The sequence below is a fragment of the Ranitomeya variabilis genome, chromosome 1 (genome assembly GCF_051348905.1).
Source record: "Ranitomeya variabilis isolate aRanVar5 chromosome 1, aRanVar5.hap1, whole genome shotgun sequence".
NCBI lineage: Eukaryota > Metazoa > Chordata > Amphibia > Anura > Dendrobatidae > Ranitomeya > Ranitomeya variabilis.
This window is the reverse complement of record NC_135232.1, coordinates 676,954,375-676,971,270: the sequence shown is the minus strand read 5'-3', so window position 1 is coordinate 676,971,270 and position 16,896 is coordinate 676,954,375. Positions and strand designations below refer to the sequence as shown.

Sequence of the window (16,896 nt, the reverse complement as noted above, 5' to 3'; positions counted from 1 at the left end):
ACTTGCTCAAGCCATGGCGAGATTGGGAATCGCTGGAAACCCCTTGTCTGGGAGCCAGTCGCAAAGCCACAGTGGATGATGTCACCGTTGCAGAGACTCTCACGCCGGCCCAGAGACAACAGTGTCGGGAACTGTTGCAGCAGAACCGCCACCTGTTCTCAGAGTTGCCAGGGCATGCGCAGGTGGTCGAGTCCCATCGTCCTCGTGCCAAAGCCCGACGGTGACTGGCAGTTTTGCAATGATTACCGTAAACTGAATGAGGTCTCTAAATGTGATGCGTATCCGTTGCCCTGGGTGGATGAACTCATTGAGAGATTGCGAACCGCGAGATACATTACAACCCTTGACCTGACGAAGAGCTACTGGCAGATCCCCATGTCCCAGAGTGCTAAGGAGAAGATGGCCTTCTCGACGCCTGATGGGTGTTTCCAATACACCAGAATGCCTTTTGGTCTACAGGAGGCTCCTGCAACCTTCCAGAGGGCTATGGATCGGGTCCTGGCTAAACATAAGAAGTATGTTGCCGCCAACCTAGATGACATTGTGGTCTTCAGCCCTGACTGGGGTAGTCATCTACACAGGGCCGGTTTTACACAAATTGTTCCTTAAGCAAAATTCAAAGTGTTGCCCCCATGTCCATATAAACCACGAACATGTTACACAGATATCGGTGTCACCAGTGTTTTCAATCAGTGTGCCATCCATGTGCCATCCGTGTTTTTCTGGTATGGATAATGGAAATGAAATTACAAAACTTCTCATATACTTTCCACGTTAAAAACGGATGGCACACGTACAGCACAAGTACATCACACGTACAGCACACATACGGCACACGTATGGCTCACGGACGGCATGTTTACATGGACTCATAGACTTGTATTGGTCCTTGTCATCTGTGCTGCTGGGAAAACATGGACATGAGTGCAGCACCGTAGGTCAAATAGGGCACACGAGGCATCTGTGAAAAACATGATAGAAAGCATTAGCAGAATTGCCGTCTTTTTCTACATCCTACCTCACAAACAGCAGAATACAAAGAGATTTAAAAAATAGTCCGGCATGTCGCTAACCTACTCTGCTAAATCCCCTGTGGCTCCGTGGCCAATGGTTCGGGGTCCCTGATGGTTATTATTCACTTTGCAGCTATAATATAAGGTGCAGCCACAAGACCCCTGCAGCCCACTGCTAAGACTGGCAGAGACCCCCGGAGCCACAAGACCCCTGCAGCCCAGTGCTGAGACTAGCGGAGACCCCCGATTCATCAGTGCTGGAGCCGCGGGGGATTTATCATTTCATGCTAATTATTTTTGCATTCTCATAAAAACCCCGTAGAGACTGTTAATGCGCACCATTTTTGCTGCGGATTGATCTACAATGTTGGCAGCAAATATTCAGCGTTTGTGCAGCCTTTTCACGTGTATTTTTGTGTCCCATTCATTTGAATAGGGAAAGAAATGTTGAAAGATGACAGCAACAGATTTATAAAAAAAAAAAAAAAGTGTCTTCTGTCCACTGTCCGTGTCTGGCTGCTGTACTGGGACAGCGCGGAATAGTTTAGTAGACTGCACAATAGTATGTTAAACCCTGTTCACACAGAGCTTATGCAGTGTGACCGAGGGCTGTGCCTGAATCACCCTAAGGGTATGTGTCCACGGTCAGGATGGCCGGCGATATCGCCGGAGCGGCGAAGCCGCTCGGCGCTAAGCCCCGCCCCCTTTCTGGGACGCGATGATGCTGGATGTGTTAACTGTACACATCCGGGATCATCGCACCCTCCCATAGGGCCCTGTGATATTACTTGCGGTGACGCAGCGTCGCCGCAGGTAGCACGGACATGCTGCGATCTGAAAAGATGCGCAGCATGTCCGGAGTCGCAGGGCCAACGCGTGCGTGTTTCCACGCATAGTGGACACGGGATTTCCAAAAATCCCCTCCACTATGCTGGAACATCTGGACGCTGCGTGTTTGACGCTGCAGCTCTGCGCAGCGTCAAACAAGCAGCGTTTACTGACCGTGGACACATACCCTAAGATAGGATTCACATAAATCCCCCGACAGGGCCACAGACGGCACTGACACAAGCAGAGGTTAAAGTAATTTTTTTTTTCTGAAATGTATTTATTTTCATATACCAGGTGCACACGATCAGGAATTGGCAGTGCTTTGGAAGCAGCACATGTCCGCTGCCGGCTATTGAACGCATGAACGCAGGTGACTCAACATGTGACCTGAACCGTGCGGATTCACTGCGTCCAATACATTGAATACATTGAACTCCATTCCTGTCATTGCAATCTATGGTTCTATAGGGGATTCAGGCAGAATGCACTGGGAGCAGTAAAGAAAGTGTAAACAAACAGGTCCTAATGTAAGACACAGGCATTAGACATACCGTATTTTTCGGATTATATAAAATTTTTTCCCAAAATTTGGAGGGAAAATGGGGGCTTCTTATAATGCAGATATACCTTACCAGCCGCGGTGGAGCATGGTCCAGGGTCTCTGCAGGTCGCAGGCAGGGATGAAGGGGTGATCGCATGTGCAGTTCACCACTGCAGGTGTTCGGTGCTGCGGGGGCTCTGCCGACATTTTGTGAAAGGCCAGTGCCCCCGCAGTTGCATGGTTTCCTATTCGGTGGACTCCGGGACAATGGCTGCCGGGGGCGGCGCATGAGCAGATGGAGATCTTGGCACTAAGATCTCGGGAGATGAGATTTCAGCGCTGAGATCTCATCTCCCGAGATCTTGGTACCGAGATCTCCATCTGCTCATGTGTCGCCCAGGCAGCCATTTTCCCAGGAGTCCACCACATAGTAAACCATGCCATGCAACTGGGGCGGCACGGTGGTTAGCACTGCAGACTTGCAGCGCTGGGGTTCTGGGTTCAAATTCCACCAAGAACAATATCTGCAAGGATTTTGAATGTTCTCCCCGTGTTTGCATGGGCTCCCTCCTACATTCCAAAGATATAGAATTTAGATTGTGAGCCCCATTGGGGACCGTGCCACTAATGTCTCTAAAGCTCTGTGGAATTAATAGTGCTATATAAATGAGTAAAAATAAATAAATAAACTGCGGTTTGTTCTGACCTTTCACAAAATGTCGTCAGAGCCCCACAGCACTATACACCCGCAGCAACGAACACCCGTAGCAGCACGCAGCACCAAACACCCGCAGCTGCGCGCCGCACATCCGAACACCCCCTCATCTCAGCCTGCGGCCTGCAGCAATGCTCCAGCAGTGACCCTGGGACCCCGCTTCACCGCAGCCAACACCCTCCGGTAAGCAATAAAACGCATGGATTATAAGAAGCACCACCATTTTATTAAAAAAGTTATTTTCCTATTTTTCTCCTCAAAATTTGGGGTGCGTCTTATAATCCAGAGCGTTTTATAATCTGCAAAATACGGTAAACTAGTAGTTTACGTATTTTAGTGTAGTATTATAGTGTCCTATTATAGCGACACTACAATTACAGAACTACCACATATACTCGAGTATAAGCCGACCCGAGTATAAGCTGAGACACTAATTTTGCCACAAAAAACTGGGAAAACTTAGTGACTCGAGTATAAGCCTAGGGTGGGAAATGCAGCAGCTACTGGTATATTTAAAAAATAAAAATAGATACCAATAAAAGTAAAATTAATTGAGACATCAGTAGGTTAAGTGGTTTTGAATATCCATATTGAATCAGAAGCACCATATAATGCTCCATACAGTTCATGATGGGCCCCATAAGATGCTCCATATTAAAATATGCCCCATATAATGCTGCAGAAAGGTTAATAATGGCCCCATAAGATGCTCCATAGAAACATTTGCCCCATACAATGCTATATAAAGGTTGATTATGGCCCCATAAGATGCTCCATAGATTATGCCCCATACAATTAGACTAAACACGTCATCGCGCCCCCTGACCTGAACAGTCACAGGCAGGGGAAGCGGAAGACGGAGCGGCGCCCGGCAGTGGAACGGGGTCAGGTGAATATCGCGCAATGCTCACCCTCCCCCATTATACTCACCTGCTTCTGGCGCAGTCCCTGCATCTCCGATGGTCTGTGGGAGCCGGCAGCTTCTTCCTATGTTCAGAGGTCACGTACCGCTCATTAAAGTAATGAATATGCGTCCATATTCATTACTTTAATGAGCGGTACCACGTGACCGCTGAACACAGGAAGAGCCGCCCGGAGACCATTGGAGATGCAGGGACCGTGCCAAGAGCAGGTGAGTATGTGACACCTGCCGCTCCCCCTCCCCCGCTCACCCCCTGGGACAACGACTCGAGTATAAGCCGAGAGGGGCACTTTCAGCCTAAAAAAATGGGCTGAAAATCTCGGCTTATACTCGAGTATATACGGTATATATGCAGCACATATACACAGATACACACTATACATGTACACACATTATATAAACTTTATAAATATAGAAACACACTATATAAAGTATATACACACAGAAACATTCAGTCTATATACAGTATATACAGTATGCTCACGTACATGTACAGTTTATATATACTGTATAGTTACACAATATACTGCACACATGCAGTATACAAATATAATATACATACATATACTATATACTGTATATACATGTGTGTGTGTGTGTGTATATATATATATATATATATACACTGCTCAAAAAAGTAAAGGGAACACTTAAACAACAGAACATAACTCCAAGTAAATCAAACTTCTGTGATATCAAACTGTCCACTTAGGAAGCAACACTGATTGACAATCAATTTCACATGCCGTTGTGCAAATGGAATAAACATATGGAAATTATTGGCAATTATCAAGACACACTCAATAAAGGAGTGGTTCTGCAGGTGGGGACCACAGACCACATCTCAGTATCAATGCTTTCTGGCTGATGTTTTAGTCACTTTTGAATCTTAGTTGTGCTTTCACATTCACACTTGTGGTAGCATGAGACGGACTCTACAACCCACACAAGTGGCTCAGGTAGTGCAGCTCATCCAGGATGGCACATCAATGCGAGCTGTGGCAAGAAGGTTTGTAGTGTCTGTCAGTGTAGTGTCCAGAGGCTGGAGGCGCTACCAGGAGACAGGCCAGTACACCAGGAGATGTGGAGGGGCCGTAGGAGGGCAACAGCCCATCAGCAGGACCGCTACATCTGCCTTTGTGCAAGGAGAAACAGGAGGAGCACTGCCAGAGCCCTGCAAAACTACCTCCAGCAGGCCACAAATGTGCATGCATCTTCACAAACGGTTAGAAACCGACTCCATGAGGATGGTCTGAGTGCCCGACGTCAACAGATGGGGGTTGTGCTCACAGCCCAACACCGTGCAGGATGCTTGGCATTTGCCACAGAACACCAGGATTGGCAAATTCGCCACTGGCACCCTGTGCTCTTCACAGATGAAAGCAAGTTCACACTGAGCACATGTGACAGACATGACAGAGTCTGGAGATGCCGTGGAGAGCGATCTGCTGCCTGCAACATCTTTCGGCATGACCGGTTTGGCAGTGGGTCAGTAATGGTGTGGGGTGGCGTTTCTTTGGAGGGCCGCACAGCCCTCCATGTGCTCGCCAGAGGTAGCCTGACTGCCATTAGGTACCAAGATGAGATCCTCAGACCCCTTTGAGACTATATGCTGGTGCGATTGGCCCTGGGTTCCTCCTAATGCAGGACAATGCCAGACTTCATGTGGCTGGAGTGTGTCAGCAGTTCCTGCAAGATGAAAGCATTTAAGCTATGAACTGGCCAGCCCGTTCCCCAGACCTGAATCCGATTGAGCACATCTGGGACATCATGTCTCGCTCTATCCACCAACGTCACGTTGCATCACAGACTGTCCAGGAGTTGGCGGATGCTTTAGTCCAGGTCTGGGAGGAGATCCCTCAGGATACCATCCACCGCCTCATCAGGAGCATGCCCAGGCATTGTACAGTAGGGAGGTCATACAGGCACGCGGATGCCACACACAATACTGAGCATATTTTCCTTGTCATGAGGCATTTCCACTGAAGTTGGACCAGCCTGTAATTTGATTTTCCTCTTTGATTTTGAGTATCATTCCAAATCCAGACCTCCATGGGATATTTAGTTTGATCTACATTGATAATTGTTATGCTTTATTGTTCTGAACATATTCCACTATGCAATAAAAATTTGCAACTGGAATATTTCATTCAGAGATATCTAGGATGTGGAATTTTAGTGTTCCCTTTATTTTTTGGAGCAGTGTATATATACAGTATATATATATATATATATATATATACACACTCACATGCACCACAGATATACACAATCATACTATATACTGTTTATATTCACAGACATACTATATACACATATACAGACACACACACTGTTTACTGCACATGTACACACAGATACACATATACATGTATGCTTACCAGGTTCTTCACTTGTACAGATCCATTTCCAGGACAGTGCTAGAAGCAGCCATGATGAGGACTCGGAGAGGACACCGACACACAGCGGCGCGCTGGCACAGCTCTGACCTCTGTCTGCTGTATTGTAATCGGCCCCTCCCCCTCAACTTCTAACCTGATTGCAGGGAGAAAGAGAGAGAGAGGGCGGCTGGAGGGGGGGGGGGGGGGTTAGGAAAGACGCTCCAGAACTACAGAGGATACATAGCGTTATTCACTGCTATACACCCTCTGGGCACTTCATAAAGGGGCTGCAGACGCAGAGGGCCCACTTTGTGAGTGGGGGCCCCAGGCGTCTGCCTGCCCCAAATGCCGGCCCTGCATCTACCAAAGGTAGAGGAAGTTCTGGATGCGTTGAGGAATGCAGGGTTCACCATAAACCCAAAAAAATGTGCTATAGAAAAGGAAGAGGCCAAATACCTAGGCTATGTCGTTGGGAGGGGAGAGATCAAGCCCCCTATAAACAAGATTGAGTCAATCCAGAAATGGCCACAACCACTTTCCAAGAAGCAAGTTAGAGCGTTTCTTGGAATTGTGGGTTACTACCGGCGGTTTATATCAAGGTTCACCATGATTGCTTCAAGGCACAAGATCATCGGTGATAAAATGGTTTGCTGAGACTGAGATGGCTTTCCAGGAGCTGAAGCAGGCTATCTGTAAACATCCGGTTCTGGTCACACCTGACTTCAGCAAGGAGTTTGTGGTCCAGATAGATGAGTCAGAGGTTGGCTTCGGAGCTGTGCTGTCTCAGGAAGTGAATGGGGAGGAGCATCCCATGCTGTATCTGAGCCGGAAGCTCTCTTCATGTGAAACTATGCCATTGTTGAGAAGAAGTGCTTGGCCATAAAATGGGCCGTGGATACCCTGAGGTACTACCTGCTAGGCCATAGATTTAAGCTGGTATCTGAATATTCTCCTCTGAGGTGGCTGAGGGAAAAGAAAGGTAAAAATGCTCTGGTGACTAGATGGTTCACCTTTTTTCTCACTTTTCACGTTGAGCATAGGCCAGGAAAGTTGCATGGGAATGCAGATGCCCTGTCCAGACTCCCCTGCTTAGCAAGTGAAAGTGCCAAAACCCACCGATTTTGGGCAGAGGGGGGGGTTATATGTGACAAAATCACTGGTAAGGTAATAGAGGGGAGATACTGTATGTGTCACTGCGCTTAATGGCGTCACTGATATGAAACCAGAGTATTTTCATCCAGCACACTACGTGTTGTGAGGGTTAAGTTAAACTTGCATAATGGGCTGGTGGCTTTGTGGCTTGTCGAGCACAGCTGAACCTGTGTTGCTCTAGCGGGGTTCCACCCGCAGCGTATGGACTGTGTTGCAGCGTTTTGTTTTCATTGTTGTTTTCCTATTTTAGCCAGAAAGGCTGAGTTTATTTTCCCCTCGTGTTGGTTTATGCCACCTACTAAAACCGAGCCAGGATTTAAAGAGACAGTGCTCCCATTTTCTACCTCTGTTACAGCCACGTGAGTGGCATATATATACGAGTGTATCGTATTTTTCAGATTATAAGTCATACTTTTTCCCGCCTAAATTGGGGGGGAAATGGGGGGCGTTTTATAACCCAAATGTAGCTTACTGGCTGCTGTGGAGAGGGGTACCAGGGTCGCTGCTGCAGAAAGCTTCTGGCGGCGGCAGGAGTTAGGCAATGCTGTGGGGTCCAGGTTGATAGGAGGTGGTGTTTGGCGGTACGGCGGCTCCGCTGACATTTTGTGAAAGCCCGTAGCTCCCACATTTTCCGTGCTTTACAATGCAGTGCACTCTGGAAAAATGGCTAATGTGCAAATTGAGATCTTGATTCCCAAGATCTCAATCGCACATGCGCCACCTCCGGTGGCCATTTTCCCAGAGTCCACCACATTCAAAAGCATGGAAAGTGCAGGGGCTCCAGGCTTTCACAAAATGTCGGTGAAGCCCCGCCTACCAGCCTGGGACCCTCAGCATCGCCCCACTCCTACCTCCGCCAAACACCACCACCTACCAGCCTGGGATCTACATCATCCCCTTGCCTCCGCCAGGTCCTTGCAGCAGCAACCACGCCACCTGGGACCCCGCTCCACCGCCCCGCCCCCAAGTAAGCTACCGTAAAAGCGGATTATAACACACATCACCATTTTTTTTTTTAAATGCTCTCCTTGAAATTGTGGGGTGTGTCTTATAATCTAGTGCCTCTTACATATACCGTATTTTGTGGATTATATAGTTATATAATATTATTACATGATGGTGTATTATATTAGACTTTCAAAAAAAAAACTTTCAGAAAGTTTGAAAATTCTCTTACAAATCTTAATATGGGTTGTCACAAAGCTTTCTCAGGCTCCTGAATTGCAAATGTCCCTAGTTATGCAGTGACACAAGGGCAGAGAGCACATTGCTATATAACTAGGTGGATTTGCTATTCAGGACTCCTTGCTGACAATCCCCTTAGGAGCTGGTAATGGTTGCTATTTCTTATTGTCCCTTCTGGAAAGCATAAAATGGAGAAACACATATAAGTAAGACACTTTATTTTTGTAAGCTATGCCCAATGCATGTATTATTCAAGTTTGTAAACTGGCCAGTAATGTAATTCTCTGAGTACGGTGCATTATTTCCCATAATGTCATACTTATGATAGAGAGTTTAACAGTCTTGCTGTTTTAGAAGACAGAATCACGCAAGCTGCAATTTTTGGAAAGATACCACGACCTCTGCAAAAACAGAGTGGACTGCAGGGTTTTCATCCATTGGTAAGGAAAGCCATTCATATTCATTTTTACTTTCTTTGTTTGCAGCAATATTTGATTCTATTTTTAATGGGAAACCGTGATGAATGATGACTTGTGGGTCAAAGTGTGGTGCTGCACCGTTCCTGAGGAGGCAGATGACAGTGAAGAGTTAAAACAGGGAGAAACTGCAGCTAGGAAACTGACATAATACAGGTGATTGGCTACTCTCCAGACACTTCCTTTTCTGTACAAAAGACTTTTCTGCAGTTTCATTATCATTACAGACAGCATTTTAATGAAAGATAGCACGGGATCCGCCATTCACAGTAGGTAACGTGTGATAAGTGCCAATGGTTGTTCAAAAAAGCCATTTTGCTTCAGCTTACATACAGACTAGGGTAGGGAACCTTTGCTGCAGGTAAATGGAAGAATATAAAAATAATAGGATTCTACTGGATAGGACTGAATGTAAAAAAGAAACAATGTAGTAAGTAGATATCAGTAAAATTAGTTAATAGATATTAGTAAAATATAGTCAATCAAGTTGCAATGCAGTAGCACTTCTTTTTCAGCACTGAACCATGATTTGCATAGATCCAAGAAGAGCAGAGGATTATGACACAAGATGGTGACATTTACGGAGTGTAAATGAGATTGGTTGGATAAAAAAAACTTTTCCAATTAATGAAGGCTGGTTGCAAAAAAAAGTTTGCTCCCCTGGTTCTTTATCTCAGTAACCTGGCCAAGGTAGAGTAGCTTGCTAGTGCGCCAAGTGGCAAACAGAGCACCAAGTGGCAACCAGAACCCAGGAGGAATGCTACTTAAATCCCCTTTTACCCAACTACATCTTAGGAAAAAAAATATAAGGGCCTAATTTTTTTTCTTACAAGTGGAGAAGAGAAATATAACATATTTTGTATAACAAGGATGCCTCTCAAAATTTGAGTAATTTTAGCATATTCAAGGACCTAGATCCAGTAGTTTTATGGGGTTTTATTTCCCCATGATCAGACATGATGGATTCTGTATACTGAGTTACTTATTAAAAGAGCAACTGTCCTCTCTCAATTCTTCTGTAATTTTTCACTTTTTTTGCCAGCATTTTTGTCACAAAGGGGGACCTTGTTATTTGCAAACCTTGTGAAACATATACAGTAGGCCTGTATTTGTACATCTGTGTACTTGATTTAGACCTTTATTTTGATAAGACATTGTTGATGTAGGTATATATTTCTAGTCTTAAACAATAGGAACAGTAAACATGTCAACAGTCCAGGTTTTTCCAGGATAAGCCTTCATACTGGATTTCAAAAGGCACAAGGTTAGCAAAATGATGCCAAAAAGTGGGCTTCCTTGGCAATTGCATATTGTTCTGGGTGAGAGAACAATGCAATATATCCTGAATTTGGCATTCTGATGTGGGAGGAGATAAAAATTGAATGATTTATTTCCATACCTCAGTTTAAAAAATTCTAAACAGTTGTGTCTAGTTTTGCTGTAAGCAAGACCACTACATTCTCAATACAAGTAGTGCCAAAATACTCCTCCCAGACAATTTTCATCTGGCCACTCCTTCCCCAGATCTGTTTTGTGCCAGACCACTCCTTTCACAGCTCTGTTATGTACCCCCAGTCTGCTCCTTCTCCATTCCTCTTTTTTGCCAAACTACTCCTTCCCCAGCGGTGTCACGTACCCTCACACCACTCCTTCACAAACTGTATTATGTGCCCTCAGACCACTCCTTCCCCAGCTGTCATGTGCCTCCAGACCACTCCTTCCCCATCTGTGTCATAATGCCCTCAGGCCACTCTTTCCCCAGCTGTCATGTGCCTTCAGACCATTCCTTCCTCAGTTGTGTCATAATGCCCTCAGACCACTCCTTCCCCAGCTGTGTCATAATGCCCTCAGACCACTCCTTCTCCAGCTGTCATGTGCCTTCAGACCACTCCTTCCCCAGCTGTGTCATAAAATACCCTTAGGTCTCTTCTTCCCAGCTTTCCTCAGCTGTCATGTGTCTTCAGACCACTCCTTCCCCAGCTGTGTCAGTTGCCCTCAGACTACTCCTTAACCAGCTGTGTCATGTGCCTTCAGACCACTCCTTCCCCAGCTGTGTCAGTTGCCCTCAGACTACTCCTTAACCAGCTGTGTCATGTGCCTTCAGACCACTCCTTCCCCAGCTGTGTCAGTTGCCCTCAGACTACTCCTTAGCCAGCTGTGTCATGTGCCTTCAGACTACTCCTTCCCCAGCTGTGTGATAATGCCCTCAGGCCACTCTTTCCCCAGCTTTCATGTGCCCTCATAACACTCCTTCCCCAGCTGTCATGTGCCCTCAGACCACTCCTTCCCCAGCTGTCATGTGCCCTCAGACCACTCCTTCCCCATCTGAGTCATAATGCCCTCAGACCACTCCTTCCCCAGCTGTCATGTGCCCTCATAACACTCCTTCCCCAGCTGTCATGTGCCCTCAGACCACTCCTTCCCCAGCTGTCATGTGCCCCAGACCACTCCTTTCCCAGCTGTCATGTGCCCCAGACCACTCCTTCCCCAGCTGTCATGTGCCCTCAGACCACTCCTTCATAAACTGTGTCATGTGCCCTCAGACCACTCCTTGCCCCTCTGTCATGTGTCATCAGACCACTCCTTCCCCAGCTACATTTGCCAGAACATGCCTTCCTAAGCTCTGTTAAGTTCCAGACCACACCTTCAGCAGTTCTATTATGTGTCAGACCACTCCTTTCCCATTTGCAAAACTTTGCTCCATGAAAAAAAGCCTGCGAAGGAAGTTTAAACAATACATTTCTCAACTTCCTAGCCACAAATATCAATAAAACCACAGCCATTATGTTCAAGAAAATACATTATCCAAGAAAATTATTTGTTAATATCTGTAATAAACTAGCCAGGACTTTAACAAGAATATTAAACATTTTACTGATGAATGAACAACAACACACAATACATTCCCATTCAATAGTCATAAAAATAACACAACTACAACAGTAACATATGTATGTGGGGCTGTGGGGTACCATACTGTGAAGGGGACTGTGAGTGCCATTATACTGCATCAATGAGCTGTAGGGACATCATACTGTTTGGGGAGACTCTAGGGGCATTATACTGTGTGTAGGGTTATGGGGGCCATCATACTGTGTGTGTATCATACTGTGTGGGGAGATCATACTGTATGGGGGGATCTGTGGGGACATTATACTGTGTGCGGAGAGCTGCTGATTGGATACATCTATACTATTATATTCTTAAGGCTGAATAACAGATGCAGTATGATTATAAACTTTATAAATTATATGTTTTTATTAACTGCTACTGGTAAGAATACATGTTACAGTAAGCCCAATTGTATGTGTACTAACAGTAGCAGATAGTCAATTTATTTAATTTTGCTTCATATTAACCAATAAAAATTAATATTACATAATAATAATATATTGGCATGTTGGTCATGGTCTCTCACGTGGGTACTTGGGAAACATAGTTATGAGCTCCATTTTCTAGAAGGGTATAACTGTAGGGATTTACAGGTAGCAGGCTATATTCTAAAAGAAAACACACCAGTATTTTAAATGGTGCATAGTTGGTGGGGAAGTCCACTTTTAGATTTCGCATTGGTGCAATGCTATGTACCATCTGTATTTTTGGCAGTAGGGCATCCCGCCTTTATAGGATGTAATTATCGCTGAAGAATATCCTATTAATGCAATAGCTAAACAAATTAGGTGACGTGAAATTAAAAATGGAAAGCGGAAAATCTCTGCAGGTTTTACAGAACGTCTGTGTTTTTGCCTTGATGCACAAATTATCCAGGCGTAGGGGCTGCGAACTGATTCTGGAGTTAGTCTCTTATGCTGCGTATAAAGCTCGCGCTTACTGGTGATCAGTCATTAGGCTTACATGGGAACTGCTCAAATGAATTGGTTCTGTAAAGAGGAATAATAGACAGCCGGCACTATCTCACACACCGCTGAGTGTATAGAGTTATTTTGCAGCTGCTGAATTCTAATTTGCTCGGTAGCAAACATTTGTGATATTAGCATATTGGAGCATATGACATGACAATAGGGCTTACTCTATTATTTAGAGTGCGGCACCACGTATCTCTTGTAATACCGCTCTGCAGTGTATTGTGCGCCAATATGTTCTATGCAGTGGGACGATGGAAAGGGCCCAAGGTCATAAAGCGTGCATAGACATGATGCACGTATCAAAGTAAAATGTGGGAAATTATCTGAATTATGGAGAAAAAAAATCAGATCATAAAAATTCTTCTTGAATGTTGGACATGTTATATATGTTCTCCTGTAAATATAAATGCAGATAGCTGTATTGAATTTTAAAGGAGTATGTATCCTCCTTTTTTAATACATAAACTATGTGCTGATACATATCATTCATTTTTTCTTTGTTGCTTATATTTTCTATGTGAATTTTTTTTGTTTCTTAAAAATTTGTATTACAGCAACTATGCGGACATAAGAAATGTAAAGGGGTTGACCACTTTATTTTAGCAGATGTCTAACAGACATGATTTTGAGTAGGTTACAATTATATAGGTATGACAGGTTCTCCTGCTTTTGTTAGTGCAGCTTTCCCCACAGTATGCGCAGCTGTCCTGTCCATAAAATTGCTCCTGGTGGAGGAGCATGTGACCAGACAAGCCCCTCAGCTTCCTCCAATAGAAAAGCAGCTTTCCCATATGAGGTGTATTTTATTGGAGGAGGCTGGTGGAAAGGTGTGGTCACATGTTCCTCCATCAGTAGCCATTTTGAGAACATGAGAGCTATGCAGTCTGTGAAGGAAGCTCACGTAACAAGTTCAGAAGAACCTGTTATACCTATATAATAGTAATGTACACAATATTATGTCTCCAACACATCGGTTAAAATAAAATGTGGCCAATCCCTTTAAGGCTGAAAATTACTTATTGACAACTTAGGGAGAATTTTGTCGTTATGCTATGAAATGTGCAGAGGTCACTGTGTAGGGGAAGGAAGGAGACGCTGAGCTGAACTGATCACCTATTGTTAAAGGGGGTGTCCACTACTGGACGACCACTTAATAATGGCCCCTGGGTGAGGCATGAATTAAAAAAACAAACCTTACTTCCCATACCAGAGCTGCTTCTCCATTCCCAGTTCTGTGTCTCTCATAGGTCTCCCAACATAAACAATGCCGTAAACACTGGAGGGAATCATACTGTTTGTGGTCGGCTATGGGAGTCATTATACTGTGTGTGTGTGGACTGTTGGGGCCATCGTACTGTGAGGGCAGCATGATGTGACTGGAGGTTGTGGAGTATTATACTGTGAGGGGGGTATGAGTGCCATCATACTAAGTCGAGGAGCTGTATGGGCATCATACTGTGTGGGGAGACTCTGGGGCCATCATACTGTGTGTGTGGGGGCAATCATACTGTTTGGGGGCAATCATACTGTGGAGAGTGACTGGGGGAATCATATTGACTGTGGGGTCGTAGTGCTGAATTTGGGGTCTGTGGGGGAATCATACGAGTGGGTATGTGTTGGCACATTATAGCGTGCATGGGGAGCTGTTGATCAAGGAACATTTATGCTTCTTATATATACAATTAAGGCTGAATAATAGGAGCATTGTGATTATAAACATTGTGTACTTACAACTGCTAATTTTGCTTTTCTACCCAGTAAATGCTTCTTTTTTCTCTGCTCTATGTAGAAACAGGAAGTCTCTTTCAACTGCAAAAATCATTCCCCTCTTCAACTCCTGACCCAGCTGCTCCCTCCTCCTCTCTGCAATGGACTCATGACTCATGCAGGGAAAATAGACTTGAATGATTCAGCTAGTCAGTCAATTTTTAATCATGTGATGTCATAGGCCTAATTGGAAAGAGAATAATTAGCTGAATAGAAAGGCAAAATGAGCAATTGTAAGTACACAGTGCTATATAACATGATGACAGCAATATATGAAGAGGATAAAAACTTTGATGGGAGGGCTTCTTTATCTGCTACTTGTAAGAACACGTTATAATAAACCCTATTGCAACATGTATTAGCAATAGCATTACAGTAGTTAGCATACTTTATTTTGCTCAATATTAAACAATAAAGAATAATATGAAATAATAATATTTTGGCATAGTTGTCAATGCCTCTAATGTAGTGAAAGAGAATAATGGCACTCCTAGAGAAAAGTGCACAAGTAGGGTCGAAACCTTGTAGTATAAAGATGAACTTGGGACTCATGTTGTCAATGTGAAAAGTATGCTTTAATGCAAGTATAACAGTACAGGTGTTACAGACGTTTTGGTCCACAAGGACCTTCATCAGAGTGCTAAAAAAATGTTAAAAAGCAAGGAAAGTATAAGAGTACAACAAAAGTATATACAGCCATTATCCTCATTATAAATGAGCATTATATTCCTGGAATAGGACCAAGAGTCACAGTAACATTGTATATAGGTCGATCAGACATAAGGAAACATGCAAAGGGTAGAAGTAGACAGATAGAAGTTAGACATTATATAATTTCATACCAGACTGCAGTCATTTTGGATGAGGCGGACACAGTGTGTAGAGAAGTGAAAGCTGTGGAAAGAAGAAAATAGGAGTAAGGAGACACGTTTCTAGATAATGGTGGTGAGCCGCATGGAGGTTATTACCCATAAGACTGGTGATCCTGGAGAGCACGGTGCAGAGCTAGCGGCATAAATGCAGAGTCCACATCTTATTCTGAGGCACGCTAGTGATTGGCAGTGATAGCCTAGACTTTTATGGACCAGGAGCGGGGTTTACCGTGCATGTCAACCAATCGGAAAGCAGGCACATGACCGGAAGTGACGTTGCGAATGATGCGGTCAGGTCCTGTGCAGCTGTGTAGTTTTCAGATTGCGATGTTTGCCTCTAAGGCCCCTTTCATACATAATTTTTTGCCATCAGTCACAATCCGTTGGCTCGATGGATCGACGGATTCATCGCAGATTGTGAAAAACTGATGCGACGGATTCGTTTTTTTCAACGGATCCAACTAGCGGATCAGGCTAATTGGATCCTAAATAAATTGGAGCAAGCTCAGTTAAAAAAACGAAATAATCGCCGGATTCCGTCATTTGACGGATCCGGCACCCATAGGCTTCCATTCGAGCAAACGACGGACGGCGACGGATCCATCGCTGTCCGATTTTTCGACGTACACAAAAAAACATTACTTTATCCGTTGTCTCCGGCCACCAGACAATTTTTAATGCATCCGGCGAACGATGGATGAAACGTGAGGCCATCTGTCGCAATCCGTCGCTAATACAAGTCTATGAGAAAAAAACGGATCCAGCGGCATCAGTCGCCGTATTCGTTTTTTTCAGAATTGGACGGATTGCGACTGATAGCAAAAACCTGATGTGTGAAAGGGGCCTTATGTAGACACTTGGGAAAATGAATTGCCCATCCCTGATATAATAATGTAATACAGGTGTGATCTTCATTGCTTTCTGCCTGTGATCTCTAAACAAAAAGGGTCAGCCATTTGTGAAACTCAGCGTGAAAATGACAAGATTTCAGTTTTTTGGTAATACATAAAAAATTATAAAAGGAGCCCTACATTTTTTCAAACATAACTTTAAAATGACTGCTTGATGCAAGCAATAGATCATTTATGACTACAGATTCCAGATATCGAGGGAACAGAAAAATTATGGGTGTGATGAGTTGCTGATAGGCATACACTGTGTCAAAGAATAAACTT

General features: G+C 44.5%; 1 protein-coding gene and 1 long non-coding RNA gene across 5 annotated transcripts in view; one reads left to right on the top strand and one right to left on the bottom strand.

The window, feature by feature from the left end:
* Positions 1 to 16,896, top strand: part of SLC35F4 (solute carrier family 35 member F4) — a 467,648-nt gene that overhangs the window by 210,966 nt on the left and 239,786 nt on the right. The gene's annotated exons all lie outside the window — the stretch shown is intronic.
* LOC143776024 (uncharacterized) overlaps positions 1 to 16,896 on the bottom strand; it is a 38,375-nt gene that overhangs the window by 15,450 nt on the left and 6,029 nt on the right. The window contains exon 2 of the long non-coding RNA XR_013215754.1: positions 15,692 to 15,743. This is a non-coding gene — a long non-coding RNA (uncharacterized LOC143776024). The remainder of the gene's footprint in view (positions 1 to 15,691; positions 15,744 to 16,896) is intronic.